The sequence below is a fragment of the Sus scrofa genome, chromosome 9, assembly GCF_054392235.1.
Source record: "Sus scrofa isolate SSC_HxYL_T2T_F1_AM1 chromosome 9, Sscrofa_HxYL_maternal_Yorkshire_Landrace_v2.0, whole genome shotgun sequence".
NCBI lineage: Eukaryota > Metazoa > Chordata > Mammalia > Artiodactyla > Suidae > Sus > Sus scrofa.
The window spans coordinates 83,009,467-83,025,764 of record NC_139391.1 but is presented as its reverse complement, the minus strand read 5'-3'; positions in this window follow the sequence as shown (position 1 = coordinate 83,025,764).

The window sequence follows — 16,298 nt, the reverse complement described above, 5'->3', positions numbered from 1 at the left end:
ATCCTCCATGAAGGGAAGCTGTACTACAGGGTAGCAGAGCCCTGAGGAAATGTCAGAGGAAGCAGAAAGACCCAGACTGAATCTGGGCTGCAGATTCAGAAGTCTGATCAGCTTGAAGCTCCAAAGAAGATAACTCTGTCCACAGTGGCTTCCTCACGGGTAAGACTCTCCCTCGCATGTCTACCAGCCTCCATCGGTGGGTGAGTCAGGAAAGGCCAGATTATGCTTCAACAGCAGTCACCGTAAGATCTGAATGGTTTATAATAAGGAAGTTTTCATTTTTTCTCAATTATGCTCTGTTTCCAATCTGGTGTGAGGGGCTCTGCTCCACAAACCCTCAGGGTCTCAAGTTGAGGAAGTGTCACCAGCCTATAGCTGACCAGGTAAAACCTGAGCTACTCAGCCACCTCAGCAAGGAAAGGTCGAGCTGGAGCATCATGCACTGACTATGCCATGCTTCATCCAAACAATGGCATGCTTCTCTGCCCTCCACAGCGATTGGCAGGAAAGATGGAGTATTTCATGAGTATGGCTATTTCTGCCTTAAAAAGTCTCTTGGTCTTTAAAATTAACTTTGAAAGACTTCCAACAATAGTCTAGTTTATTCAAAGGAGAAAATATATGCGTATTAAAGAAAGAGGTTTTTTGGGTTGCCTTGTTTTCTTTTCAGGAGACAAAGGTCCTATAATACTGGTGGTTCTGTCTTCTTACAGGCAATTTAAAAAGTTCCAGGGGAATGAACTGACAAAAACCAACATTCAAACTGTCACACCCATGTCCCCTTTCTAAGCAGTCCTGGCTCCCATTCTGCTAGGAGAGATACGGTCTTAGGCTGATAAGTTACACTCTGAACTACAGAACCTCTCAGTGTCCACTGACTAGCTCAGGAAGTCAATGTGGCAGGCCAGGTAGAATGACTTTTCACCCAGACAAGATGTGTAGTTCATCAGCTTCTCTCTCCTTTGATTCTGAACTGGTGATGGTATGAAACAAATGTGTCACTTATAAAAGAGTAGACACCGAAACTAACAGAGCCAGGCACAGTTACTCTAAGGCATCGGGGACTTGTAATCAGAAACTGAGCCCCCAGAAGCAAAGAGGTATAGACCAGATAGGGGGTGAAGGAGGGGAGAGGGCAGGTGCTGGCCACACCACGAAGACAGCCCAGATTGCTCCAGTGCTCTCAGCTAAACTTCTTTCCTCTGAAAATAGGATCTTTGGTCTTAATACAGAATATCCACCTATGTCCTGCCTTCTGAGAATTGATCGGTAGGAGACTAACCTGAGTGCCCTATTGCTCACAAAATACCCAGTGCAGGCTCTAGATTTCCCAAGAGGGGCCATGGCCGTGGAGCATGCTGTCCTGCAGAAGAACGTGATTAACCTCGACGGAATTCTGGGGCCCCTCAGATTCTCCATCAAATCTCTTCTTTCTCCATTGCTCCTATTGCCTGACACTCTAGTGGCACTTACAGTGTGTCTAACTGCATTGTGACACTGCTCCTCCCACAGCTAGGATAACCCCGCCCCACCCCCACCACCCCTGCCCCAGTGAAAACAACAATCTCAGTGTTAGATAACTGCTGGCTTTGGCATTAGGCTTGTGACTTCATCCCTTGGCCCCTCAGAAACTTCTAAAACCTGACAGAGGCCACCTCTGCCAGCCAGGAAAGAGGCCATTGATTTCCAAATTGCCTCATCGGGAAAGGTTGGATTATATAGCAGCTTTCCAGGGCTTCCTTCTCCAGCTATTTCCCAGGGAGCATTTCTATTGATTTTGATCCATGGTATCTCCTTGCTGCTATTTCTGGCCCTGAGCTGTGGTGCCCAAGGGTCCATCTAACATTTAGAGCATCACCCACTATGCCCCTGTCCTCAGCACAGACAGAAAGCTTTCTCAGGACACGGCGCTGGAGAGATCAACGCCCACGTTTCCACTCTCTTCCAGCAGCTCATCACTACTTCTGACGGCTGGGTTCTAAATACTTTCTGCCCTGTTATCAGGTCTATTCTGGACCAGGGATTTATGGATCTTTTAGGATCAAGAGTTCTGTACCTCCTCTGAGATCCTATGTATTTTTGTGTGGGTGAAAAGGCACCTCAGTGGATTTTTTTTCCCCCCTGAGGAAATAGTCTAGCGGTCTCATAAATTCTCAAAGGGATCAAGGAACAATAAAGTCAGAAGGCTCCAGCATGACTGGAACTTCTTATGAGCCCTGAAAGCCCCCATAATCCATTTCTCAGCAAGTAGGAGTCTCCTCTAGCTGCCTTTCCCTGCAGGGATGTCACAGCCATTCTCTCCCCTTCCTCTCTCCTTGCCCTGAATGGCTGAGTTGGCCACACATGGGCTCAGTAGTCAAACTAAGGGGTATTTTTATCCTGCCAACAGGGGCTGGCATCCTGGGTGAGCGGTGACTTTGGGCCCAGCTGGAAAGGAAGAAACTAAACAAATCTTGACAGCACACAAGCTCTGGCTCTCTCTCCCCACAGCCTGCCACCCATCTGTTTGCTGCCCTCAGAACCAGCCCCGGGGGCACCCTTGCCTCTTTCTCTTGGGCTTCAATGGTGAGTCTGTAGTGAGGGAAGCCCAGGGCCAAGCAGGCTTTTCTGCTCTAGAAACCAGATCTAGGGTTAAAGAAGAAGCACCTGGAGAGGAGCCAGGGGTGGGCCCAGGCTGAAGCCGGAAGTGTCCTGGTCTCCCGGCCTTGTTTCCGGGGGTGGGCAGGGCAAGGAGGGCCGTGAGCTGGGAAGATGAGGAGGTTTGTAGGAGGACAAGTTCGGAGATGCGCTCTTGGGCCTCTTGCCCGAGGACCCAGGTTGGTGGGAGCCTCAAAGACCACCCGGCAGAGAAGAGGACTGGGGCAAACGCCAGGCAGTGGACAGCAGAGGAGGAGGTAGGTCCCTGCAGTGAAGCTCCGTGAGGACATTAGAGGCAGAGATATTAGGCTCATGTAACCATGTTTATAGCTTTACTGCCTTCACTCTTTCTGACCCTACACGGACTATGGAAAATAGAAACTCACTGTGGGAAAATAAAAATTAGCTCATTCATCCTCTTAACTATCTTATGTGGTAGGATTTTGGGGGGAGGGTTTGGTTTTTTTTTTTTAATTGAGTTACAACTCACATATCCTAAAATTCACCCTTTTAAAGTGTTTGATTCACTTTTAGTATATTCACAAGGTTATGCAACCATCAGCATTATCTAATTCCAGAGTATTTTTCATTACTCCTAAAAGAAACTCTACCTGTTATCAGTGACTCCCTTTTCTACCACCCCAGACACTGGCAACCACAAATCTCCATTCTGCTCCTATGAATCTGCCTGTAATGGACATTTCATATGAATGGGATCATATAAGAGGTGATCTTTTGTAACTGGCTTCTTTTGTTACTCAACCAATCCCACTTGGGTCCACTCACCCACGTGCAATAAAACCAACCTACTGACACTGGGTTGTGGTGAAGGAAAGTGCAGCATTTATTGCGGGGCACAAAGCAAGGAGTATCAGCAGCTGATGTACAAGCAAAAAGGCCTGAACTCCCAGATGGCCTTCAGGGAAAGGATTTTAAAGACAAGGTGAGGAAGAGGTTGTGGGTTACTTAATCGTCTCACGGACATTCTTCTGATGGGTTTGCGGTAAGGCAATGGAGGAGTCAACAGAATCAGTCTTCTGGTTCCAATCAGTATGGGGTCTACATGCTTTTAGTAAGCATTCAGTTAACTTTTTTCACCGGGTGAGGGTTTCAGTATCTGCAAAACAGCTCAAGGATATGGCTCAATATTATCCATAGCCCTTAAGGTGGATCTAAATGTTCTTGACTTTGTTTAATGGCTAAACCACTATTATTTTGTTTTCCTTTCTTTCTGCATTTTCTCACATCTCTGATTAAATTTGTTCTTTGGAACTCAAGGAAAGCTAGGAGGCTGTTTTTCTACAAATTAAAAGGCAGGTGGAGAATATGGGAGAATCTGTCCAGAGAAGGCCTTATGGGATCCTGCTTGATAATAATCCCTTTTTTTTTTTTTTTTTTTTTGGATATTCCTCAATCCTGAAGGGAAACAAGTGCAGGACAAGAAAGGGAATAAAATTTGGGATAAAGAGGTTAATCATTAACTTAGCAGAGGAATTCAGTCTTAGGACAAAGTTTTAGCCATCACTGTTCCGGCTTACCTCAGATCTTTTTATCTTTTTCTTTTTTTTAAGGCCACACCTGCAGCATATGGAAGTTCCCAGAGTAGGGCCAAATTAGAGTTGCAGGCCTACCACAAAACCATGGCAACACCAGACCTGAGCTGCATCTGTGACCTACACCGCAGCTTGTGGCAATGCCAGATCCTTAACCCACTGAGTGAGCCCAAGGATTGAACTTTGATCCTCACAGAAATAATAGGTTCTTAACCTGCTGAGCCACAACAGGAACTTCAATTTTTTTTTTTTTTTTCCTTCTTCTTCGGCTTCCTCTTGGCATATGGAGCTCCCTGGCCAGGGATCAGATCTGAGGTGCAATTGCAGTATAAGCTGCAGCTTTAGCAATGCCAAATCCTTAACTCACACTGTGGGGCCAGGGATTGAATTTGCTCTGGCTACTTCCTGCTAAAATGAGGCATTGTCCTACCCCAGTCTGGGGAATAGGCACAGAGGTGGATATACTCCCTAGTTCCAAGATTAGCATCAAAATTTTTATTCTGAAAACATTATGGTTCTTTTTTATTGCTTTGTCCTAGTACTTGTACAAACATTTGAAAATTATTAGGCATATTACAATGAGGATAATGATTAAAATGCAGCCTTGTGGTGTTCCCCCAAAGAGTCCTCCTATTTTAGAATAGAACCAGAAAAATAGTTTTGGAGTGGGTCCTCCTTACATACTTCCAGTAAACAAGTAGCCTTTTGAATGATCCTGTATTTGGGTTTCAGCTTCTCCAGGATTAAAAAAAAAATGAAAATAGTTAAGTTACTGTGTTGTGTTAGCTTCTTTTCTTTATCTTTTTTTTTTTTTTTTTTTTTTTTTTTTTGTCTTTTTTCCATTTCTTGGGCCACTCCTGCGGCATATGGAGGTTCCCAGGCTAGGGGTCGAATTGGAGCTGCAGCTGCCGGCCTATGCCACAGCCACAGCAATTCAGGACGCAAGACGAGTCTGCAACCTACACCACAGCTCACGGCAACACTGGTTCCTTAACCCACTGAGCAAGGCCAAGGATCGAACCCACAACCTCATGGTTCCTAGTCGGATTCGTTAACCACTAAGCCATGATGGGAACTCCTTGTGTTAGTTTCTGGTGTACAACAAAGTTATACATATATATATATATACACACATATATATATACACACACACATACATATGTGTATATATATACACACAACGTATATATTTATACTCACATACACATCTATCTGAATATGTATGCCTAATTTTCATATTCTTTTCCATTACAGTTTATTACAAGATATTATAATAAACTTCAATATTACAAGATACTACATACAGTTCCCTGTGTTATGCAGTAGTATCTTATTATCTGTTTTATATATATTAATTTGCATCTTCTAATCCCAAACTCATATTTATCCCTCCTCCGCATTTCCTCTTGGGTAGCCATAAGTTTGTTTTCTATGTCTGTGAGTCGGTTTCTGTTTTGTAAATAAGTTCATTTGTATCATATTTTATATTCCACATACAAGTGCTATCATATGCTATGTCATTCTCTAATTTATGATAATCTCTAGGTCCATCCATGTTGCTGCAAATGGCATTATTAAATTCTTTCTTTCTTCCTTTTTTTTTTTTTTGTCTTTTTGCTATTTCTTGGGCCACTCCCGCAGCATATGGAGGTTCCCAGGCTAGGGGTCCAATCGGAGCTGCAGCCACCGGCCTACGCCAGAGCCACAGCAACGCGGGATCTGAGCTGAGTCTGCAACCTACACCACAGCTCATGGCAACGCAGGATCGTTAACCCACTGAGCAGGGCAGGGACTGAACCCTCAATCTCATGGTTCCTAGTCGGATTCGTTAACCACTGTGCCACAATGGGAACTCCTACATTCTTTCTTATGGCTGAGTAGTATTTCATTGTGTGTGTTTGTGTGTACATACATACATACCACATCTGCTTTATCCATTCCTCTGTCATTGAACACTTAGGTTGCTTCCATGTCTTTGTTATTGTAAATAGTGCTACTATGAGCATTGGGGTGCATGTATCTTTTCAAATTATGGTTTTCTCTGGAAATATATCCAGGAGTGAGATTGCTGAATAGTATGGTAGCTCTATTTTTAGTTTTTTTAAGGGTCCTCCATACTGTTTTTGATGGTGGCTGCACCAATTTACATTCCCTCTAATGGTGTGGGAAATTTCCCTTTCTCCACACTCTCTCCAGCATTTATTATTTGTAGACTTTTTGATGATGACTATTCTGAACAGTGTGAGTTAATACCTTATTGTAGTTTTGATTTGCACTTCTCTAAAAATTAGCAATGATGAGCATGTTTTCATTTGCCTGTTGGCTGTCTTATGCCTTCTTTGGAAAAATGTCTATTTAGTCTTCTGTCTATTTTTTGAGTAGGTTATTTGTTTGTTTACAATGAGCTGCATTAAGCCTTTGCTGGTTACATCGTTTGCAAATATTTTCTCCCATTCCATAGGTTGTCTTTTCATTTCATTGATGGTTTCCTTTGCTATGCAACATCTTTTAGGTTTGACTAGGCCCCATTAGTTTATTTTGGCCTTTATTTCTATTACCTTGGGAGACTGACCTAAGAAAAAACATTGCTACAATTTATGAGTGAGAATGTTTTGCCTATGTTCTCTTCTAGGAGTTTTATGGTGTTATGTCTTACATTTAAGTCTTGAATCCATTTTGAGTTTACTTTTTGTGTATGGTGTGAGGGAGTGTTCTAACTTCATTGATTTACGTGCAGCTGTCCAGTCCACAGGTACTAAATATATATAAAAGGAGCTATTGGCCACTACACAAGTCTCTTTTTGCCAAAATATAATTTAAAGAAATTTTATTATCTAATATTCTTCTGGCTAGAGAATCTAATACCTAGTTGGGGGGCTGTAGCTTGAGATGCCTTGTGTGCCATTACTATTCCAAAAATAAGAGAGAAGTTTCATAATTACAAGAGGAGACCTTGAGACCATAAAATCGCAATTGGGCAGTTCCTGTCGTGGCTCAGTGGTTAACGAATCCGACTAGAAACCATGAGGTTGAGGGTTTGATCCCTGGCCTCGCTCAGTGGGTTAAGGATCTGGCATTGCCGTGAGCTGTGATGTAGGTTGCAGATGCAGCTTGGATCCCGCGTTGCTGTGGCTCTGGCGTAGGCTGGCAGCTACAGCTCCTATTCGACCCCTAGCCTGGGAACCTCCATATGCCGCGGGAGTGGCCCAATAAATAGCAAAAAGACACACACAAAAAAAATGCAGTTGGCAGCTGCTAGCAGATATTGTTTAAAGAATGATCCTTATGTCTGATACTGTTTAGAAAACTCATGCTCTTAGTAGTATAGGAACATGTCTGAACCATGTCCATATTGGTTATCCAATGCTATTTTCAGTGCCTGAACCACAGTTACTCCATTTTTTAATGTAGACTTTTTTTCAATGGTTAAAGCAGATTTACAATGTATGTTTAATAGGCCGCAAATAAGCTGTTTTGGTTAGCCTAAAGTTCAAATTAAGTCATGTATAAGCCAGAATGACTGTGAAATTTTCCTCCACGTTTCCCACCTTTTGATGCAAATCTATTGATGGAAAGCATTAATAATCATAATAATTGTCCCTTGTTATCAAGAGGGTTGTTTTCTGCCCTGGGTCCATGATATTCTTCAGTAGTAGGCTTACTTTTTTTAATTAAATTAGTTGATTTACAATGTTGTGCCAATTTCTGCTATAAAGTGACACAGTCATTCATACACATACACAGACACTTCTTTTCTTATATTATCTTCCATCATGGTCTATCCCAAGAGATTAGGTACAGTTTCCCATGCTATACAGTAGAATGTCATGGCTTATCCATTCTAAACATAATCATTTGCACCTACTAACCCCAAACTCCCAGTCCCTCCTACTCCCTCCTCCCTCCCCCTTGGCAACCACAAGTCTGATCTCTATGTCTGTGAGTGTGTTTCTGTTTTGTTGGTAGGTTCCTTTGTGCCTTATTTTAGACTCCACATATAAGTGATATCAGATGGTATTTGTCTTTCTCTTTCTGACTTACTTCACTAAGTATGAGAATCTCTTGTTGCATCTGTGTTGCTGCAAATGGCATTCTTTCTTCCTTTTTTATGGCTGAGTAGTATTCCATTGTATCTATCTATCTTCTTGATCCATTCATCTGTCAATGGACATTTAGGTTTTTTCTCTGTTGAGTGTTATATTGGCTATGGATTTGTCATAAATGGCTTCAGTTATGTTGAGATATGTTCCCTCTATACCCACTTTGGTAAGAGTTTTTGTCAAAAGTGGATGTTGAGGAGTTCCCATTATGGCTCAGTGGTTAACGAACCTGACTAGTATCCATGAGGATGCAGGCTGGATCCCTGGCCTTGCTCAGTAGGTTAAGGATCCGGTATTGCCATGAGCTGTGGTGTAGGATGTAGTTATGGCTCAGATCCAATGATGCTGTGGTTAAGGTGTAGGCTGGCAGTTACAGCTCTTATTCAACCCCTAGCCTGGGAACCTCCATATGCCATGGTGTGACCCTAAAAAAAAAAAAAAAAAAAAAATGGATGTTGAATTTTGTCAAATGCATTTTCTGCATCTATTGAGATGATCATGTGGCTTTTGAATTTTCTTTTTTTAATGTGGTGTATGACATTGATTTGCATATGTTGAACCATCCCCATGAACTTGGGAGGACTCCCACTTGGTCGTAGTGTATGATTTTTTTCTTATGTGTTGTTGGCTTTGCCTAAAATTTTTTTGAGAGTTTTTGCATCTATATTTATTAAAGATATTGGACTATAATTTTCTTTTTTGGTAGTGTATTTTTCTGGTTTTGATATTAGGGTGATCGTGGCTTCATAGAATGTCTTTGGGAGTGTCCCTTCTTCAATCATTTGGAAAAGTTTAAGAAGGATTTGTACAAGTTCTTCTTTGTATGCTTGGTAGAATTTGCCTATGAAGCCATCTTGTCCTGAACTTTTGTCTATAGGGAGTTTTTTTATTATTATTACATATTCAACTTTATTTCTAGTGATTTATCTGTTCAAATTATTATTATTTTTTTTAATGGCCACACTTGCAGCATATGGAAGTTCTCAGGCTAGGAGTCAAATTGGAGCTGCAGCTATCAGCCTATGGCACAGCCACAGCCACTCAGATCAGAGCAGTGTTGGAGACCTATACCACAGCTCACAGAAATGCTAAATCCTTAACCCACTGAGGGAGGCCAGGGATCAAACCTGCATTCTCATGGATACTAGTTGGGTTCTTTACCTCTGAGCCACAGTGGGAACTCCCTAGGTTAGTTTGTTGATTTGATATTTTTCTTCTTTTTTGGCAAAGGCCTATATTTCTACAAACTTTCCTCTTAGAACTGCTTTGGTGGCATCCCATAGAATTTTTATGGTTGTGTTTTCATCGTTGTTTCTCTCAAGATATTTTTTGATTTCCTCATTGACCCTTTAGTTTTTTAGTAGCATGTTGTTTAGTCTTCACATAGTCATTTCTTCTCATTTCTTTTTCTGTAGTTGATATCTAGTTTCATGCCAGTGTGGTCAAAAAGATGCTTGAAATAATTTCTATACTCTTAAATTTGTTGACGTTAGTTTGTACCCCAGTATGTGGTCAATCCTAGAGAATGTTCCATGTATACTTGAAACAAATATATATTCTGGATTTTTTGGATATAATGTTCTGAAAATGTCATTAATTCTAACTGTTCTATTGCATCATTTAGGATTTCTGTTGCATTATTTATTTTCTGTTTAGAAGATCTGTCCATCAATATGAGTGGGGTGTTAAAGTCTCCTACTCTTATTGAATTCCCATCAGTTTCTCCTCTATGTCTACTAGTATTGTATATGTTTTAGTGCTTCTATATTAGGGGCATATATGTTGATGAGTGGAATATGCTCTTCTTGAATTTATCCTTTTATCATTAGTGTCCTTATATATCTTTCTTTATGGCATTTGTTTCAAAATCTATTTTGTATGATATGAGTATTGTGACTCCTGCTTTCCTGTCACTTAAATTTTAATGAAATATGTTTTTCCATCCCCTCACTTTGAATTTATATGTGTCCTTTGCCCTAAGGTTAGTCTCTTGTAGGCAGCGTATCACAGGCTCTTGTTTTTCGTCCAGTCTGCCACTCTATATGTTTTGATTGGAAAATTCAGTCCATTGACATTTTAGGTAATTATTGATCAATATGTATTTATTGCCATTTTAAACCTTGTTTTCCAGTTGATTCTATGTTTTTCCTTTGTTCCCTTCTTTTTCTTGTTGTGGTTTTATTTTATTTTATGCTTGTATCTTCTTCTTTTTACTTTTTGTGAATGTACAGTGTGGTTTTGATTTGTAGTTGCCCTGTCTTTCAAGTATGTTAATCCTTTCTATATCTGCTTGCATTATCATGATAGTCATATAGTCTCAAACACATTCTAAAAATCTTCTTCCCCGCATTTTATGATTTTGATGTCATTTCTTATATCTTCATGTTTATCGTTTTGCTGTTCCTTGTATTTAAAATCACTTTCAGAAATAGGATTTTTTTTCTTTTTGATCTGTATACTGGCTTATTTAAGTGATTACTTTCTAACTTTGATTTCCTCCATCCTCTATCTTCTTCTTTACTATTTAGAAAAGGCCATTCAGTATTTCTTTAGGATAGGTTTAGTATCACTGTATTCTTTTTGTTTGTCTGAGAAATTATATATTTCTCCTATTTTAAATGGTACTCTAGCTGGATAGAATATTCTAGTTTGCAAATTTTTCCCTTTTAGAACTTTGAATATTCCATGCTACTCTCTTCTGGCCTGTAGAGAAATCAGTTGAGAGCCTTATAGAGGTTTCCTGGTAATTAACTCTGTTTTTCTCTTGCTGCCTTTAGAATCCCCTCCTTATCTTTAACTTTTGCCATTTTTTATTATAATGTCTTTGTGTAGGTTTGTTTGAGTTCAATTTGTTTGGGGCCCTCTGTGCTCCCTGTATCTGTATATCTGTTTCCCTCCTTAGATATGAAAAGTTTTCAGCCATAATTTCTTTTTTTCCCTTAATTACTTTATTTTTTATTACTCAAATGAATTTATCACATCTGTAGTTGTATAATGATCATAACAATCTGATTTCACAGGATTTCCATCCCACAGCCCAAGCACATCCCCCACCCCCCCAAACTGTCTCCTCCAGAGACCGTAAGTTTTTCAATGTCTGTGAGTCAGCATCTGTTCTGCAAAGAAGTTCCGTCTGTCCTTTTTTCAGATTCCACATGTCAGTGAAAGCATTTGATGTTGTGTCTCATTGTATGGCAGACTTCACTTATCAGCCATAATTTCTTCAAATACATTTTTAATACCCTTTTTCTTCTCCTCCTGGAATGTCTATTATGTGTAGATTGACATGCTTTTTCTCCTTTCCTGACTGGATGATTTTTATTATTCTATCTTTTAAGTCACTTATTTGTTCCTCAGCATTATTTATTCTGCTGTTCAATGCCTTTAGCTCAGTTTTCATCTCTGCAAATGAATTTTCTAATTTTTCTTGTCTCTTCCCTATAATATCTAGTTCCTTTTTAAAGTAATCTGTGTTACTGTTGATAACTGTTCTTAATTCCTTTGATATTTTCATTACCTCCTTTTTGAACTCAGTATCTGTTAGACTGCAGAAGTCTGTTTCATTATTTGTTCCTTCAGGGGAATTCTCCTGTAATGTTAACTGGGATTGGTTCTTCTGCTTCTTCATTTTGGTTATATTTTTCTTATTCTGTGAGTTTAGGAAAAACAATTTTCTTCTGTGGTCTTGGAGGGTTGTTTATATGCAGGACCTCCCTAGGTAGCTTGTGAGGGCTTATTATCCTTTTAGTGTGAGGACTGCTTTTGATTTGGATACTTACTGTCCCTTTCCTCAATGTGCGCAGACCATTATTCCCTTGATAAAGGGTATGCAGGTGCACAGCCTGCTCTTCTTCCAAGGAGGTGGGGGCAATGGGTGGTGCCTGGTTGCCAGGCCCTTGGCAGTGGTAGTGACCCACAGGGAGGTATGGGCAGCATGCTACTCATGATTGCTGGACTCTCAGCAGTAGCAGTGACCATCAGGGAGATAGGGGCAGCACTCAGAGCCCTTGGCAGGAGCGATGGTGCAGCGTGTGCCTTCTGTTGCAGGGCCTTCTATGGTGGCAACCCCTGAGGTGACTGAGGCCACAGGTGGTGCCTGGTCACAGGACCCTTAGTGGGAGTGGGCTGTGGCCATCTTTGGAGTCCAAGATGGCTGTGGTGGTTTGCACCTGCCCCTGTAGCCCGTGCAAGAGGTGCCCTGCTCCCTGAGAGCCTACACTTGTGTGCAGAGAAAGAAGTTGCTATGGAAGTCCCACCCCCTCTCCTCTTGCCGTCACCAATAATGACACATTGCTGCTCTGGTCAGCCCAGGCCTCCACTGCCTGTGGTGCACAGCTCCCTAGCCACCTCAGGCTCTCTCCACACAGCAAACCCTAGTCTTCTAGCCTCTGGGATTGACCTCCAAAGCCCAAAGCTAAATGCCCAGCCCCTTCCCAAATATCTCAGACTGTGGTATGCCACACATTCGTACCCTCATCTTTCTCTCTGTGTTGTCCTCCTCAGACTGGCTGCTGTGTTTTGTCCTAAGGCTTTGAAGCTCCTTTCTATCCTGGCTGATCTACCCACCAGTTAGGTGGTCTCCCAGGGTATGAATTCCTTTCCTCTTTCATAGCTCCCTCTTAGGAATGCTGGTCCTCTCCTGATTCATCTTTTTCTCTTCTGTCTCTTTTTTTCCTCTTGTTCTACAGTTATGTGGAGGTTTTCTTGCCCTTTTTGGAAGTCCAAGGTCTTCCTCCAGCATTCTGTAGATGTTCTATGAGAAACTATGATCTTTTTTTTTTTATATATGTTTGTGGAAGAAGGTGAGCTCCATGTCCTATTCCTATTCCTCCACCATCTTGATCCCACCTTCCATATATATATATACATACACACACACACAAAGTAGGCCTAGCACTGAGGAACATCGTGGACCCGGGGTGTGTGTGTGTGTGTGTGTGTGTGTACTTGCCTACTTATCCATGTTTGGGGAAAATAATCAGACAAATAAGTGTGTGGAGGTATGCCAATGGGGGAATATTTTAGAGGTTACACATTTTTTTAGTTACACTGAATTGTCACACAAACATTGTACATGTGCTTCAGGCAGTAGACCTGAAAGCAAGGAGTGGTATATTCTCATAAGTAGTTATACTTTGTTACAATTTAGGGAGTTTTCTTTCCATCTTAAACATTGGGGACAACAGTATGATTAGAGGTTAAACAATAAATTTTAGGATTGATAGGGAGACAAACATTTGGTAAACACTTCCATTAAATTAGTATATTTGGCCTAATAAGGCCTGATTTGGATTCTTGGGTTAGCTGCCTACCATTGCTGTCAGGCTGTTTTTGTCTAGGTATAGATATCATTTGGGGTCAGTAGTCCTTTCTATAGACAATTGAATGTAAAGTTCTTTCTTAAGTCAGAAATATGAATTAAAGAGTTAATTCCTTCAGTTTCATTGTACATGAGGTACTTAAGAATCCTTGATAAGTTGTTTAAATGATGCCTTTTTCAGTTTGTATAATCTCCTTGGTTCAGGTCCTGGGGCATCTAGTCTTCATCCAAAGATAGAGTACAATGACTAGCTTCAGAAACAAGTTTAGAATATCTTTTTAATAACTCAAACTTTATTTTATTTTATTTTTTTGTCTTTTTGCCTTTTCTATGACTGCTCCTGCGGCATATGGAGGTTCCCAGGCTAGGGGTCGAATTGGAGCTGCAGCCACCAGCCTATGCCAGAGCCACAGCTACGCAGGATCCGAGCCGCATCTGCAACCTACACCACAGCTCACGGCAACGCCAGATCCTTAACCCACTGAGCAAGGCCAGGGATTGAACCCGCAACCTCATGGTTCTTAGTTGGGTTCGTTAACCACTACGCCACCAAGGGAACTCCTTTTTTAAAATTAAAAAAAAAATTGGAGTATAGTTGATAAGCAATATTGTATTAGTTTCAGATAGTTTTATTTATTTTTATTATTTTATTTTTATTTTTTTCATTACCATAGTTTTTAATGAAGAAAATTGTTTAAATGTTTTTGTAAAGGAAAAAATGGGGGTGGGACAGAAAAGTTCTAGGCAGCAAAGTAGTTAAATAACTACTTTGTTTTTTCTCATTTAAGTTATTACAGAGCATTTAGTAGGCATCCCTAGCTATACAGTAGGTCCTTGTTAGTTATCTCTTTTACATATAGTAGTGTGTATGGGTTAATCCCTCGCTCCTAACTTATCCCTCCCCAACCCACAAATTCCTCTTTCATGACTGTAAGTTTGATTTCAAAATCTATGTTTGTTTCTCTTTCATAAATGCATTCTTTTGTATCATTTTTATTATATTCCACATATAAGTGATATCATATGATATTTGTCTTTCTCTGACTTCACTCAGTATGATAAACTCTAGGTCCATCCATGTTGCTGCAAATCTTATTATATTCTTTTTATGGCTGAGTAACTTCCCATTGTGTATATGTACCACGTCTTTATCCATTCCTCTGTCAGTGGACATTTAGGTTGCTTCCATGTCTTGGCTATTGTAAATAGTGCTACAGTGAACATTAGGGAGCATGTATCTTTTTGAATTATGGTCTTCTCCAGATATATGCCCAGGAGTGGGATTGCTGGATCATATGGTGGTTCTATTTTTATTTTTTTTGAGGAATCTCATACTGTTTTTCATAGTGGTCAAAAAATTAACATTCCTATCAACAGTGTAAAAGTGTTCCCTATTCTCCACATCCTTTCTAGCATTTTCTGTTTGTAGACTTTTTGACGACATATATTCTGACTGGTGTGAGGTGATATCTCATTGTAATTTTGACCTGCATTTCTCTAATGAATAGTGATGTTGAGCATCTTTTCTTTTCTTTTTTCCATAGGTTTGTCTTCTTTGGAGAAATGTCTATTTAGAACTTCTGCCCAGTTTCTGACTGTGCTTTAGTCTTTTTTATATAAATCTCCATGAGCTGTTTGTATATTTTGGAGATTAATCCCTTGTCAGTGGCTTTATTTCCAAGTATTTTCTCCCATTCCATAGGTTGTCTTTTCAGTTTTTTAATGGTTTCCTTTGCTGTGCAGAATCTTTTAAGTTTAATAAGGTCCTATTGGTTTATTTTTGTTTTTATTTTCATTACTCTAGGAGTTGGATCTAAAAAGATACTGCTGAGATTTAGGTCAAAGAGTGTTCTGCATATGTTTTCCTCTAGGAGTTTCGTACTATATGTTTAAATCATTGATCCATTTTGAGTTTATTTTTTTGTGTTGTATTAGAGAATGTTCTAATTTAATTCTTTTCCATGTGGTGTTCAGTTTTCCCAGAAGCACTTATTGAAGAGACTGTCTTTTTTCCATTGCATGTTCTTGCCTCCTTTTCCTATGTTAGTTGACCACAGGGGATTGTGTTTATTTCTGGGCTTTCTATCCTGTTCCACTGATTTATATTTCTGTTTTTGTGCTAGTACCATATTGCTTTGATGACTCTAGTTTTATAGTATAGTCTGAGATCAGGGAGCCTGATTCCTACAGTTCAATTTTTCTTTTTCAATATTTCTTTGTCTCTTCGGGGTCTTTTGTGTTTCCATACAAATTTTAAAATATTTTGTTCTAGTTGTGTGAAAATTTTCATTGGTAATTGGATGGGGATAGCATCAAATCTGTAGATTACCTTGGGTAGTATAGTCATTTTGACAATATTGATTCTTCCAACCTGAGAGGATGGTGTATCTTTCCATCTATTTGTGTCATTTTTGATTTCTTTCATCAATGACTTATAGTTTTCAGAGTACAGGTCTTTTGCCTCTTTAGGAAGGTTTATTCCTAGGTATTTTATTCTTTTTGATGTGATGGTAAGTGAGAAAGTTTCCCTAATTTCTCTTCCTGTTCTTTCATTGTTAGTTTATAGAAATGCAATTGATTTTGTATCCTGCTACTTTACTGAATTCATTGATCAGCTCCGTTTTCTGGTAGCATCTTTAGGATTTTCTATGAATAGTATCATGTCATCTGCAAACAGTGATAGTTATA